Below are 14,653 nucleotides of genomic sequence, written 5' to 3'. Positions count from 1 at the left end.
CCACCCCACCCCAATTCTCCACTGGGACGATTGTTTGCAATATTCAGCATGTTTTCATTAAGAAAACTCAAGTGGATTATCAGCGTGATTGGAGTGTAATGTGTTTAAGTGATGCCTTAATTTACTTGGCTTCATGCTGTCTACTGCCAACATTTTTAGACACAGTAAACATTCCGGTCTTTCCTCATCTCCCACCATAGTCACAGTGAAGCCAAGCACTACATACTCTTTGTTACATTTCCTCACCTTAGCTTATGCACTTTCTATCTCCTACTCTGTGCTGTGTGCAAAAAAACCCCTACTCCTTGCAGCAAAAAAAGCATGTTCTCTGGGGTCACACGCCCCCCCACCCCCACATTTCTCTGCACCCTCCCAAGTGGGTGAGAAACACTGGACTCTAGATGAAGTGGATAATAGAAACTAACTTCTCTGTTTCTTGTTTACTTCTGGTAAGAAGTGAATATGGAACTGTAGTAGAAGGAGATATGCTCATAAATATCTTATTTTTATTTTTAACACACATATTTTTGAAATTCTGTTTAGATTTCCCCAATTCTGTAGTGCCCACTGTGCTAATCTATGACCTCGAAGATTCCCATTCAAAATCATTGTTAGACATCTTGCTTGGGCTTTATAAAAGTTGTGCAACAAAACTAAACGACATTACACGAGAGAAGGCATTAAATGTAACAGACAATAGCCCAAGGAGGCTAAAATACCATTAAATCTGGTATCTAAACACAATGCTCTGCTCCTATTTATTTAAAATAGTAATGCAGAAATAAAAGATTTACATGATATTGCCAGATGCTATTGTAGCTAAGGGCTTGTTGGTGACTTTGCAACGCAACTGATGTTGCTAGAAGTAACTAAGGGGGAGGCACAGGCTAAGAGAAGAAATCCAAAGAGGAAGCATATCAACAATGAGCCTGAAGGCAATCTTGTGTCTTGAAATAGCAAATGCATTTTGTGATGAAAATATGTGGGGGGGGGGGGGCAATAAACTGGTGGATATTTATTAGATTAACACTATAAGAAGTGAGTCTCCAATGTGGATTTTGGTCAAAGACTTAAAACTGCCTTGAGAATACAGTATTCACTGAATCAGTTTATTCATTACTTACTTAATTTAAAGAAATGTAGATGAATCAGTGGTGAGTTGCTAACGGTGCAGTCCGGAGCTGCACACCTGTAGGAGCCCGGCGATGATGTGATTTTTGGTGATTTTTTTCTGGCTTCTCCACATTGAAAAAAGCCTGCCCTCCCACCTGACTTTTATTCTTAATCCAAAGCACAGCTGAGAAGCTCGTCAGCGGTGTTTCAGCTTGTAATGTCATCCTGAGCATGCACGGAAGTGCGCGGATGCACACTGGTAGCAAAATGGAACTTGAACTCACCCCGAGTTACATCTTTTATGGGAGATCCCAAAGTAACACGCTGCTATTTTCAGTAGAGCCAATCTTGGCTAATGACAGACACTTAGATTACATGCCAAGTTATATCATATCATATTCATATCATGTATTCATATCAAGCAGAATAGAAATACAGTGATCCCTCGATTAGCACGGTCTCGATTAGCGCGAAACGCTGCAACGCGGTTTTTCAAAAAATATTAATTAAAAAATAAGTCCACGCTAGTTCTCTCTCTCTTTCTCTCCCTGTTGCCGGCGTGGTATATGAGAGAGAAAGAGAGAGGCAGAGGTCGGGCGCATTACCGGGAGGTGGAGACGGCGTGGGGACGCTGGGTGCCGGGGACACCGAGGAGGGGGTGGACGTGGCCTCTCAGCTGCAGAGCCGAACAAGGGCGGAGGCAACGGCGGAGTCCGGCGCTGGGGCCATGCGGGGCCGCTCATCCAGGGGGGGCGTGGACTGGCAAGTCGCCCTCCTTTCTCTTTCTTTCTCTCTCTTTATACCACACCGGTAACAGGGAGAGAAAGAGAGAGAGCGGAGGGCACCTTGCTGGTCCACGCCCCCCTAGATGAGCGGCTCCGCATGGCCCCAGCGCCGCCCAGGCAAAGGGGAAACCCCAAGATCGCTTGCCGCTTGCCTTATTGCAGCGAAGGAGGCGAAACAAGGCTCCAAGCTGCAATACGGCAAGCGGCAAGCGGCAAGCGATCTTGGGGTTTCCCCTTTGCCTGGGCAATGGGGAAACCCCATCTTCGGCTCCTCGCTGCTTCCGCGCTGCGGAGCAGATCAGCTGTTGGGCGGCTGAAGGAACCTTCCCTTGGTCTTCCCCGCCGCCCACACGCAAACTCCACCATCTGCGCATGTGCGGCCATGAAAAAAAATGGCGCACATGCGCAGATGGTGGTTTTTACTTCCGCACCACTATAACGCGGAAATCGATTAGCGCGGGAGGTCTTGGAACGTAACCCCCGCGCTAATCGAGAGATCACTGTATCTCAAATTCTCTCATTCACAGTGACAATAAACTTCCCCCCTCATATAAACCCATAAAATTATTTCAAATTGATAATATCTGACGAGTTAGATTCTCTAGATTAAAGGAACATGATGACAGAATGAAGGAGGGTGGAAAGTTGTAGTCAGTTATAATTGAAAAGGTTATAAAGGTTATAAAGAAATGACATCTGTAGTCATTTATAATTGAATATGGGATATTCTGCAAACAATCTGCATCCCGTTTTGTTTGTTTGTTTCAAATATATACTGTACTGTTATCAGAAAGGTGTATGGTTTAAATTTTTATCTCTCTTTTTCTTTTTCACTTTTTACACTTCATCCATCCATCCCTCACTAATTATTGTCCTGTTGTTTCCTTCCAGACTGGAGCTTGCAATGTTATAGCTTCAGCAGAGGCTGTTGCTTATTTGAAAAAAATCAGGACCATGGTCAGTTCACTCCAGAACTGAAGACAGAAATACTGTAGCTAGAGACCAAGCAGTTGCACTCAGACAAATTATGCATCTGCTCCTTGTCATTTGATAAATGAAAACGGGCTTTAGAGTTCCGTTTTTTTTAAAAAAATGGGAATAGAATTTTGAAATAATTCTAATGGCTGGGATATTGGCTGATATTCATGCCCTTCATAATGAACAGAAGGAAGCAAATTATGCAATTTATGTCCTATCATTCATGTCCCCTGCGATTTGGGGTACTTTCCATGACATTCCCACTTCAATTCAATTAGGAAAAAAAACCATAAATGAGGACATTACTCCAATTGCTGTTTTCCAGTATGAGAAGTTTGGGCAGCCAGGAAAGCTTCAGTGTGATGGAAAGATGGCTCCATCTGTCATTCATAATAGTAAAATAAATGGAAAATCACTTCCAAGAGAGATATAAATAAATCCTCAGGCATCTTAAGAATAAATGAAGTAACATGGAAAAATGTTTTGCCATGGAAGAAAACTTGGGACACTCTCAGATTTCAACATGCCTTATCTTGTAAATTTAGAACAGCCGGGTTGTTCTAAAAATAGTCAGAAGCTAATGCAAGCCTGCTTGGTCCTGAAATCAAGCAGATGTCTCAAGCACTCTTCCATTGAAAAAGCCAATTTTAATTTAGAGAATCCATGATGATAACTGCAAGCAATAGGAACTATTCTGACAAGTACGGTAACTAAAGACTCGGGAGGGGGGGGGGATTCATGAAATAATCCATGAAATAATGAATTTATAATTACCACTTTTTAAAAAGTTTTTTATTCACAAAGAGAAAAACAATACAATTCAAAAAGAACAATAAACAACTATTACAAACATAATTAGAAGAAAGAAAAGAAAGGATGGGAAGGGGGGGAAGGGAAAAACATGGCAAAAGAAAAGAAAGAAGTGAGAAAGAGGGACTGAGAGACAAAGAGAGAGAAAAGACAATAGAAGAAAAGAAAGAAAATAGAGAAAGAAAGGAAAATGTTTACATAGTACGTCATTGTCATTTTGTTTGCATTCCTGGTGAGTCAAGAAGCAAGCTCTATATATCTCCTTATTGCTTTATCTAATCCATATATCAATTGTTTACATTTTCATTGTGTTTTTTATAGTTATCAATTATATCCATATATTATTTACTTATTTACTTCTCTTCTCATAATTACCACTTTTAACCACGATCAAACTTGATCATAATTATAGCAAGGAATTAGACTGGAGACTTCATATTGCTCAAGCAAATGGGGGTTAGCTACATTTTAGTAAAACCTCATAAAATGTCTCATTCACCCAAATCTTGCATTTTTCAATATAAAGGATTAACGGGCTCTCTTTGGAGTGCCTTGAATATATGATCAGTAGATTCTGAAGTACTGTTCACACAGAATCAAGCTATTCCTCATTTGCTTAATCAACCATCTGTCACAAAGTATTTGGGAGAAAATAATCCAATGATAGATAGATAGATGGATAGATAGATAGATGGATGGATGGATGGATGGATGGAGAGAGAGAGGGAGGGAGGGATGTGATAGATGATAGGTGATAGATGATAGATAGATGGGTGGATATCACTTATCTGCAAGGTATCATGTGAGCTATCATTTAATTCAGTTGACTCATTTATCTTATAACCGAGAGGTATTAACTTATCTGAAGATGATTAAATGATCTACAGCTAAAACTCTAGTGAGATGGCAACTGCATCTGTGCCTGATTTATGCTCACAAATGAAGGCAAATACACCAGGATGATGTTGCAAGATCCAATCTTGGTCGGTCACGGAGACCAGAGGTTTAGTCTTCCAAACTTCTGGATTCCTGCTGGATCCCAGCCTCAGAAAAATTCTCTCTCTCCAGAATGCATTCCCTGAAGATGGGCTCCAGCACCAGTCTGAAAGTTTTGAAGACTAACCGCTGGTTCCTGTGATTGACACAGATTGGATCTTGATGTGTATGGTGTGATACAATTAAGTGGGATATATGGTGCAACATTAAATGGCTGAATATTTTCCACCCAAATAGTTCACTCCACCCAAGAACAGCAACATGTCTGGGGAAATGTTCTAAACTAATCCTTAGCCTGATGGTTTCTTTACTTATTTTAAAAAAAACAGTGACACCAATGCACAATCATATAGTAATCCGAATAGATAAATTACTTACAATCTGCAGTGAGACTTCAGCACAAGAAAAGCTACCATTATGTACCGGGTACATATTATCACAAAGGTAAAGAGTTTATTAGAAAGTCACTCAATATAAGGAAGAGAATCTGGGCCAGCACTCACCATCCTACTCTGCAATAGTCTGTCTTCATAGCCAACTTTCCATATACATTCTCACCATTTTGGCCATCTCTTGGAATGTCTGAGGAAAAAGAAATGGAGAACTGAGGTAATGTGACATATGAAGCAAGGAGACAATCAAGGCTGACAAGAGGATAAAACTGATAGCCTGCAGAAAGTAGAGGGCAAAGGAAATGAAAATTGAACCAAAAAAATTAGATAAAACACAGATGGAATCAAATAGAGGTAAAATCAATGACAAATTTAAAAACAAACTGGAACCAGGACTTGCCAATCTACTTACATTTTCCTATTTTTTGCCTTTCACTCCATAAATCAGACCGTATTTTTGTCTAATACCTATACAGTATTTTAATATAAGGATTCCAAGTAAGGACCCCATAAGCAGCTTTTAGCCTATTGGAAGCAAAATCTTCCTAAAAGATTGAAATTTCATACCATACACAACAATGGCGGGTTAATTATATCTGGTAAGCTGGCAAATTTGTTTGCTTTTTAATACCTTCCTTGTGCACTAACATCCACTGTTTCCACCAGGCAATTCAATAAGTTTCCTTAAATTAGCTGCAGTGTTTAAGGCCAGATTCCATCTGGGTTTTTAAAAAATACAATGGTATATATAAGGCAGTAGGTGGCACTGCACAACTAGATACCAAACTTTCCCCTGGAATCTACAGCATTTACTTTGATTCTCATTTGCAGTGGCCTTCTTATAACTTCACCTGTTGCAAAAGTGTATTATCTACGTGGCAGCAAAGATTGCAAATAGCTGTGAATTACAGATGCAAGGAATTTTTAAACTGGGGGAATGAGCCCAGAAAGGACTCTCCTGGCAGGCTTTCTCAATATCATTACTAGGGAAACTCCATTATTGATCATTAAGTTCCCAAGAGAACACTAGCATGAAACTTCCCAATGAATTTCCTATTCCAATCTGTTGAATAGAATGAGCTGCATGTAATAAGATATACTGTGCAATAACTCCAAAGTTTATACATGGAACAGAAATGAAGACAGATGGTTTGCTAAAAAAAAAAAATCAGAGAAGATTGAGTTCCTTTCAGGGTAATTTCTTGCTGATCCTTACAAGTACCATAAGAACCTTTTCTGTCTGAATATTAGGAAATAAAATTTTAAGTACATGAATTTATCCTGGAATCTATTGTTGTTCCTAGATATAGAAATGCCTGAGCAGACAAACTAAATATTGAAAAACAATAAAACCTCTCTTAAATCTATAAATTATACAAGTCTATTACAATAGAATAGTTGTAACACTCTATTGTAATAGATGTATTGAACATAACCATGGCCAGCAATAGCTTTTGGCAGAAGACAGTGGGAATTATCTGGAAAGCACCGGATTATGTATTCCTCCTTGAGTACTTTTGGCAAAATGGTATGTGACCAATTAGAGAAGCCATATAATGCCTATTCATATCTTCCAAGCAGGATTTGTATTCATTAACTACATCTTAACAAGGAAAAACATAAATTAAACTTGCAGCTTCTCTCAACTAACTGAACAGAGAGCAGTCAGGAAAACAAATCCAGGATGTTCTCATTTTAATTGCCAATTAGATAATGTCTGGGGATGAAGAAGAAAACCTTATTAGTAACATTTTACATTTAGACCCTTCACTAAAAACAGTTATAAATCAACGTGATCAATTAATAGGGATCATGAACATTGTAGTGTAAATGATCAATAAATGCAAATGTAGACAATGCATGCCTATGCTTCTGGGTATATATCGCTTTGCTACATGAAGTAGTCTTATCCAGATGTTTCTAGGGCATATATCTATGCTAGATTATGTGCAGGCAGAGAAAGGACCATCTTGATGTGAATTTTGAAAAATGATCAGCAATAGCCTTGCATAAAGAGTTTTTTAAAAAAATATTTTTATTAAAGATGTTTTCAACAGAATAAAAATGCAAATGTTAAATTGAAAGTATAAATGACAAAGGAAAGGGTGAAAGTGAAAAAGAAATAAACAGAAGTAGAAAAGCCAAAGAAAGAAAAAAGAAAAGGTTATAAAGAAGTGGCATCTGATCTTCATAATAGCAGTTTATGCTATTAACAGCATTTATTGTTTACTTTCTCTATTTTTTTACACTTTCTTTTATAAATTTCATTGTTTTTGTTTAATGTTGCACTTATAATATTTATTTTACCTACTTGGTCTTGCCCTGAAATAAAGTATTTAATTATTATGATATAATAATATTATTATTCCTTGAAAACATGTGATCACGCCCAGGATTATATTTTAAGGCATATATTAGGACAGCAACTGCAGAGAAAAGTTAGATCTAGTTAACAGGGTCACTTTATTTATATATCTATCCAATTGTCTGCACCAAATAATAAATAACACCCTTGTACTACTTCTGACAATACTTGCAGGCAGTAGTTGTATATCATACTTCCTTGGGTTAGAAAGGGCACTACAGGCTGACACAGAGAGGGAGAGAACAATATAATTACACCAGTTGCTTTCCCAGCATGGCCAAGGCCCAATAAAGAGCCACAAATAGAAACTAACAATCCAGTGCAGCAGTAATTTCTCTTTAAACCAGGCAGAGTCCTACTGCGATCTCTCCTCTGCTCTGCAATCCCAGGGCATGCCAGGAAGCCGTTATAGAACAGCTGTATGTCTTGAAAAAGAATGGACTGCTGGAGCATCTTCACTTTCAGCTGTCAAAACACATAAAGGATTAATGATGCTGTCTTGTTAGCTACAGGAGACAATCCACAGAGGTTTTGCCAGTGACACAATCTCCCTTCCCCTCCCCTTATATAAGCAGCTTCCCGCGTAGTAGCAGAAATTAAAGCAATTCAGTAGTTTGTGCATCTTAACCAAATGACACAAAAGTCAAGGAAATCTATTCTGTAAAGCTATTCCAGTATACGCTGTCTGGTTTCAGATAAATGGATATAATATTATACCTATAATATTAGGTATAAAAGGTATAATATAATAGGTATAATTATTATTATTATTATTATTATTATTATTATTATTATTATTATTATTTATTAGATTTGTATGCCGCCCCTCTCTGCAGACTCAGGGTGGCTCACAACAATAATAGAAACAATATATTACAAATCTAACAATTAAAAATCATTTAAAAAACCCTTACTAAAAAAAAAAACATACACACAAACATACCATGCATAACTTGTATAAGCCTGGGGGGAAAGGAATATCTCGAGTGGCGAATGGGCGAGCGGCGAGTGGCGAGTGAACGGGCAAGCGGCGGGCGGGCGAGCGGGCGAGCGGCGAACGGCGAGTGAACGGGCGAGCGGCGGGTGGGCGGGCGAGCGGCGAACGGGCGAGCGGGCGAGCGGCAAGCGGGCGGGCGAGCGGTGAACAGGCGAGCGGCGAGCGGCGAGTGAACGGGCGAGCGGCGGGTGGCGAGTGAACAGGCGAGCGGCGGGCGAACGGGCGAACGGGCGAACGGGCGAGCGGCGAGCGGCAAACGGGCGGGCAGCGGGTGGGCGGGCGGTGAACAGGCGAGCGGCAAGCGGGCGGGCGAGCGCCGAACGGGCGAGCGGCGAGCAGCGAGTGAACAGGCGAGCGGCAGGCGGGCGGCGAACGGGCGAGCGGCAAGCGGGCGGGCGAGCGGCGAACGGGCGAGTGGCGAGTGGCAAGTGAATGGGTGAGCGGCAGGTGAGCGGGCGAGCGGCGAATGGACGAGCGGTGAGCAGCGAGTGAACGAGCGGCGGGCGGGCAGGCGGCGAACGGGCGAGTGGCAAGCGGGCGGGCGAGCGGCGAACGGGCGAGTGGCGAGCGGGCGGGCGAGCGACAAACGGGCGAGCAGCGAGCGGCGAGTGAACAGGCGAGCGGCGGGCGGGCGGTAAACAGGCGAGCGGCAAGTGGGCGGGCGAGCGGCGAACGGGCGAGCGGCGAACGGGCGAGCGGCGAGTGAACGGGCGAGCAGCAAGGGCGCGCATGCACAGATGGTGTTTTTACTTCCACACCACTATACCGCAGAAAATCGATTATCGCGGGAGGTCTTGGAACGTAACCCCCACGATAATCGAGGGATCACTGTACACCAAAACCAAGAGAAATAAATTACCCATAAAAATAAGAAAGCTACAGTCCAAAAAAGATTACTTTGGCATAAAAACAAAACAGGATATGTTGCAAACTTTAAAAACTGCTATAAAAATTTATGTCATCAAATAAAGACTGAATGTACCAACTATCATATCAAACAAGAAGAAAACCTCCTATGCACGAAATCCACTCGTGCCTTCTATAACTTTGTAAACAACAAACCTAAAGACTCTAGATCCATCCCACCACTTATGGGACCAAATGACAAAGAGTATATTGATGAAACAATTAAAGCCAACCTCTTTAACAATTAGTAACGGTTCATGCCCAGCATTTACTAGTCGCACCCCAACTAACTTCAATGATCTAACACAAATCGACTTTACCAAAGAAAACATTAAAAAATCACTGCACAACCTAAAACTATCTCTATCTATCGAACCTGACAGACTATGTGCATACTTCTTAAAAATAACTCCCCTCAACTCTGGCTGAACCCCTAAGCATAATTTTCAAAATATCTTCTACAACTAGCTCCCTACCTAAACTCTGGTCTCTAGCCATGGTCATCCCTATTTTCAAAAAGGGTGATCCTAGCAATGTTGAAAATTATAGATCAATCTCCTTGACCTGCGTCACTTGCAAAGACATGGAATCCATCATTAACCAATCCATTACACTCCACCTTGAAACAAATAATCTACTTTTCAACAAACAATTCGGTTTCAGAAAAAAATTATCCTGCAACCTGCACCTTTTACACTGCAAAAACATATGGACTACCCAAATTGACCAGGGGAAATCAATTGATGTAATCTACATAGACTATTGCAAAGCCTTTGATTCAGTAGTTCATAACAAACTTCTTATGAAACTAAAATCTTATGGCATCTCAGGACCACTGCACAATTGGATATCAGCATTCCTGTCAAACAGACAACAGGTGGTCAAAATAGGTAATGCCATATCTAATCCTGCTCCAATTAACAGTGGCGTTCCCCAAAAAACACTGAGAGTCACAAACTTAATTCTACGCAGCTTCTTCTCTAGAAACACCGATCTACTAACCAGAGCATACAAAACATTTGTCAGACCAATTCTTGAATACAGCTCATCTGTATGGAATCCACACTGCATAACAGAAATTAATACAATTGAAGAAGTCCAGAAATACTTCACAAGAAGAGTCCTCCACTCCTCCTCAAGCAACAAATTACCTTACTCCTCCAGACTTCAATTACTATGTTTAGAAAATTTACAGCTATGCCACCTCTAACTGATTTAACTGTTGTTCATAAAATCATACATCACAATGTACTCCCTGTTAGCGACTACTTCACCTTTAACAACAACAACACAAGAGCACACAATAGGTACAAACTAAATGTAAATCGCTCCAAACTAGACTGCAGAAAATATGATTTCAGCAATAGAGTGGTCAATGCCTGGAATTCACTCCCGGACTGTGTTGTTTCTTCCCCCAATCCCATAAATCTTCAACCTTACATTATCTACAATAGACCTCTCCCCTTTTCTAAGAGGTCTGTAAGGGGCGTGCATAAGTGCACCTTTGTGCCTACCATTTCTGTCCTAATGTCTTTTTATCTTTTCTATCTCTACTTTATACTTTTATTATGTTAAACATACTATATAATACAATACTATATTTGTATGACAAATAAATAAATAAATAAATAAATAAATAAATAAATAAATAAATAAATAAATAAATAAATAAATATCTGCAGGACCAAAGAGTTTAGCAAATATGACTGTCAAGAGGATTAGAAATAGAGAAAGGGAGGGTTGATTTGCAACAATAGGTATAAAGAAATGGTCTAGGCTTCTAGCACTTCTAGATTGACTATTGTATTATCTGCTAAAATACATCCTTATATCATGTCATTAAAACAGCATTTGCTCTGCCTTCTATTTCATCTGTCCAGGTTAGAGATGAAACATCAAGACAGTAAGTCACTCACATCCTGGTGTCAGAATAACAGTGATAGGAAATGGGAGGAGTGAGAGAGATAGAGAGACATTGGAACTACAGCACATTCTTTGTGCAGAGCTATAGATCGACTGTACAAGGGAAGCCAGCATTCCTTTCCCTGGATTGGTACATGTGATGCACTTGTGGGGGTGGAAATGAACTTTAACCTAAAGATAAATCACGGAAGTGAAAATCAGTGCTGATACCTGGTTACTTTCAGTTCAAATATTACAACATGTTCCACATATGGTGTCCTTGAAACTATTGAATTCATCCAAAATGCAATAACATGAGCAGTGCCAGACATTTCTTGGTAGGCCTAAATGACACCTTTGTTTTGTTTTGAGAATTCCCTGGCTTCCAGTATATGCTTCCAGTGCGGCCTATAATGCCCTACAAGGTACAAAATCAAGTGGTTTGGGATTTGCTTCTCTCCCATCATTTCTGTCCAGTCAATAGAAGCTGACAGAATTGGTCTACTCAGGATCTATTTAATTAAACAGTATTATCAGTTAGGACTCAAGAAGACATAAGGACAACCTACCAAAGAAACCCTGTAGAGCAATGATGGCAAACCTTTGGCACGGATGCCACAGGTGGCACACAGAGCCATATCTGCTGGCACGCGAGCCACTGCCCTAGTTCAGCTCCAACGTGCATGTGTGTTCTGGCCAGCTATTTTTGGCTCACGCAGTGGTCCTGGAGGGCATTTTTGGCTTCTGTGGCTGCCATATCATGTTAGGATAGAATTCAATATCTGGACTTCTAACATAAATGTCTTACACACTTTTATTCCATTAGCTAGGAACAGGACTGCACGTAGGTCACAAAGTGAGTCTGCATTTCTGGTGAGATCTGCTTGGAAGTGACTGGCCATAAAGCAGTTCAAGGCAGCTCTCCTCGAATAACAAGAATGTGCCAAGAGGATGAGAACTGTGATAAAAGGATGCATGTTTACATTTCCTGGGGCACACCGGACGAAAGCAGCAATAAAAGGCCTTGCTTTGTGGTAAACAGGAAGATAACCATATTCACAACAAAGGTCCCAGGAAATTGGCGTCTGGGTTGCCCGAAGTCCCTCTGAAGACCCTGTTCCCCACAGGGACTTTGCGGCATCCGCAGGCTTCCAGAGAGCCTCCTGGGGGAATAGGGGAAGGCATTTTTACCCTCCCCCGGCTCCAAGGAAGCCTTTGGAGCATGGGGAGGGCAAAACACAAGCCTACTGTGTTAAATCACGACTCCGGAGGTAAAAGAACATAACATACTGGGCCTACCAGAAGTTGGGAAACAGGCTGTTTCCAGCCTCCAGAGGGCCTCTCGAGGGTGGGGGAAGCTGTTTTTGCACTCCCCAGGCATTGAACCATAGGTATTGGCACTTGTGCATGTGTGATAGCATGCATGCACACTCTTTCGGCACCCGAGGGGAAAAAAGCTTTGTCATCACTGCTGTAGGGTAACAATAGATGCTAGAGACAGCCCAGTATGTGGATCATGCGGCCCAGCAGAAAGGCCCCTGCAGTTGATGAGGCCTAATGAGGCCTAATGAGCTAATGAGGCCACAGTGATGGGGATTCAGTAAAAAGGTCTGGCAGGAAGAGCAGCCACCAGCTGTAACACAGCTAAAAATTATATTGCTGAATTCATCTACCAGCGAGATGTCTAGTTCACAGGATTTACCACTTAACCTGTCTTTGCTTGATACCACTCAAAACTTATCCAGGCAGGTTCTACACAGCTCTATTCCTCCCCAACCATTCTTTAATTAATGAGATTGCTCACTCAGGGGAGGAAGACAGCTTCATTTCCAAAGATGTCTTACTTTCAAACAGCAATTTCAATAATGACTTTTAAGTCATTTTAAAGTGTTTTTTTATATTTTAAGTGGTTTTTTTAAAGTGTTTTACCTCATGATTCTTGACAAAGGTATATTTTCTTTTATGTACACTGACAGCATATGCACCAAAGACAAATTCCCTGTGTGTCCAATCACACTTGGCCAATAAAGAATTCTATTCTATTCTATTTAATGTCTGTCAACTTGCTTGATTTTGTTTAATAAAGTAAATAGTTTGCATTTCTATTTTTCCCTTCTATAGAATATACAGTAGTAATAATAATAATAATAATAATAATAATAATAATAATAATAATAAAAAATTTATTGTCATTGTCAAAACAACTAATTGTCATTGGCAACGAAAGTCGTGTGACACCCAGAGACCAGTCCCACCATACATAGAATTTAAAAATAGAATAAAAAAATAGAATAAAAAATAGAATAAAATGTCCCACCCACTACAAATTCCCCACCCCGAACCACTCAACCATCTACATGACAAACCGAGTAATATTATCCAACAGTTCACTGATGGTGACCCTTTCGTTCGTTGTTAAGTGTGAGTATAGCTCTGGGATAAAAACTATTCAGGAAACGTGTAGTCCGAGTTCTAGTTGTTCTGTATCTTCTGCCAGAAGGCAACAGTTCAAAGAGATTGTAAGCAGGATGAGAAGAGTATTTGAGAATGGTATGCACCTTCCTAGAACAGCGAGATGTGAAGATGTCTCCAGGACGGGTAGCTGGAGCCCAATGATGTTCTGGGCAGTTTTAATAATTCTCTGTAGAGCTTTTTTGTTCACTACAGAGATGCTCCCATACCAAGCTGGAATGCCGTATGTCAGGACACTCTCAATGGTGCTGCAATAGTAGGACAATAGTAGATGCTGAGATAAATTTATCATTCTCAGGAAGTACTGCCTCTTTTGTGCCTTCTTCACAAGCATATTAGTATTCATAGTCCATGACAGGTCCTCTGAGATATAAGTGCCCAGAAATTTGAAACTACCAACCCTCTCCACCTCCTCGCCATTTATGTGCAGTGGTGAATATACACCTTTCTTCCTCCTAAAGTCAATTATCAGTTCTTTAGTTTTTTTGGTGTTAAGTGTAAGATTTTGTACTATATTTGTACTATATAAACACAAAAGATGTAAGAGCCCATTTTGCTCAATAATCTGAATAAATCTGTGAACCTTTATTTGTGTACATGTGTCTTGGTTTATTTTAAAAATAAATGAGAGAGATTGCACACAAAAAAATTTCCATGCTATCTCTTATATGAAGCTTGCCTATAACAGCCCACTTCTACATTAAGGTGTCACCTTTCTGTTTTTCCTTCCGTTGTTTAGGTTTCTAAATATCACAGGATGTGAATCTAAACAAGTAAATATATGTGCACAAGGAAAATGCATAAATAGGTGGTCATAATGCATACTATCTACAGATTTTACAGGCTCGTATCATTGCAGTTCTAAATATTCTATTTTTAAGAAAGCCAATTTAAGGCATAGAGCCCATTATTTCCTGGTGGAGCTGGTGAATCAGTC

Source organism: Erythrolamprus reginae, chromosome 3 (assembly GCF_031021105.1).
Source record: "Erythrolamprus reginae isolate rEryReg1 chromosome 3, rEryReg1.hap1, whole genome shotgun sequence".
In the NCBI taxonomy this organism is placed as follows: Eukaryota; Metazoa; Chordata; class Lepidosauria; order Squamata; family Dipsadidae; genus Erythrolamprus; species Erythrolamprus reginae.
The sequence above is the reverse complement of the archived record's forward strand: the minus strand, read 5'-3'. Positions refer to the sequence as shown.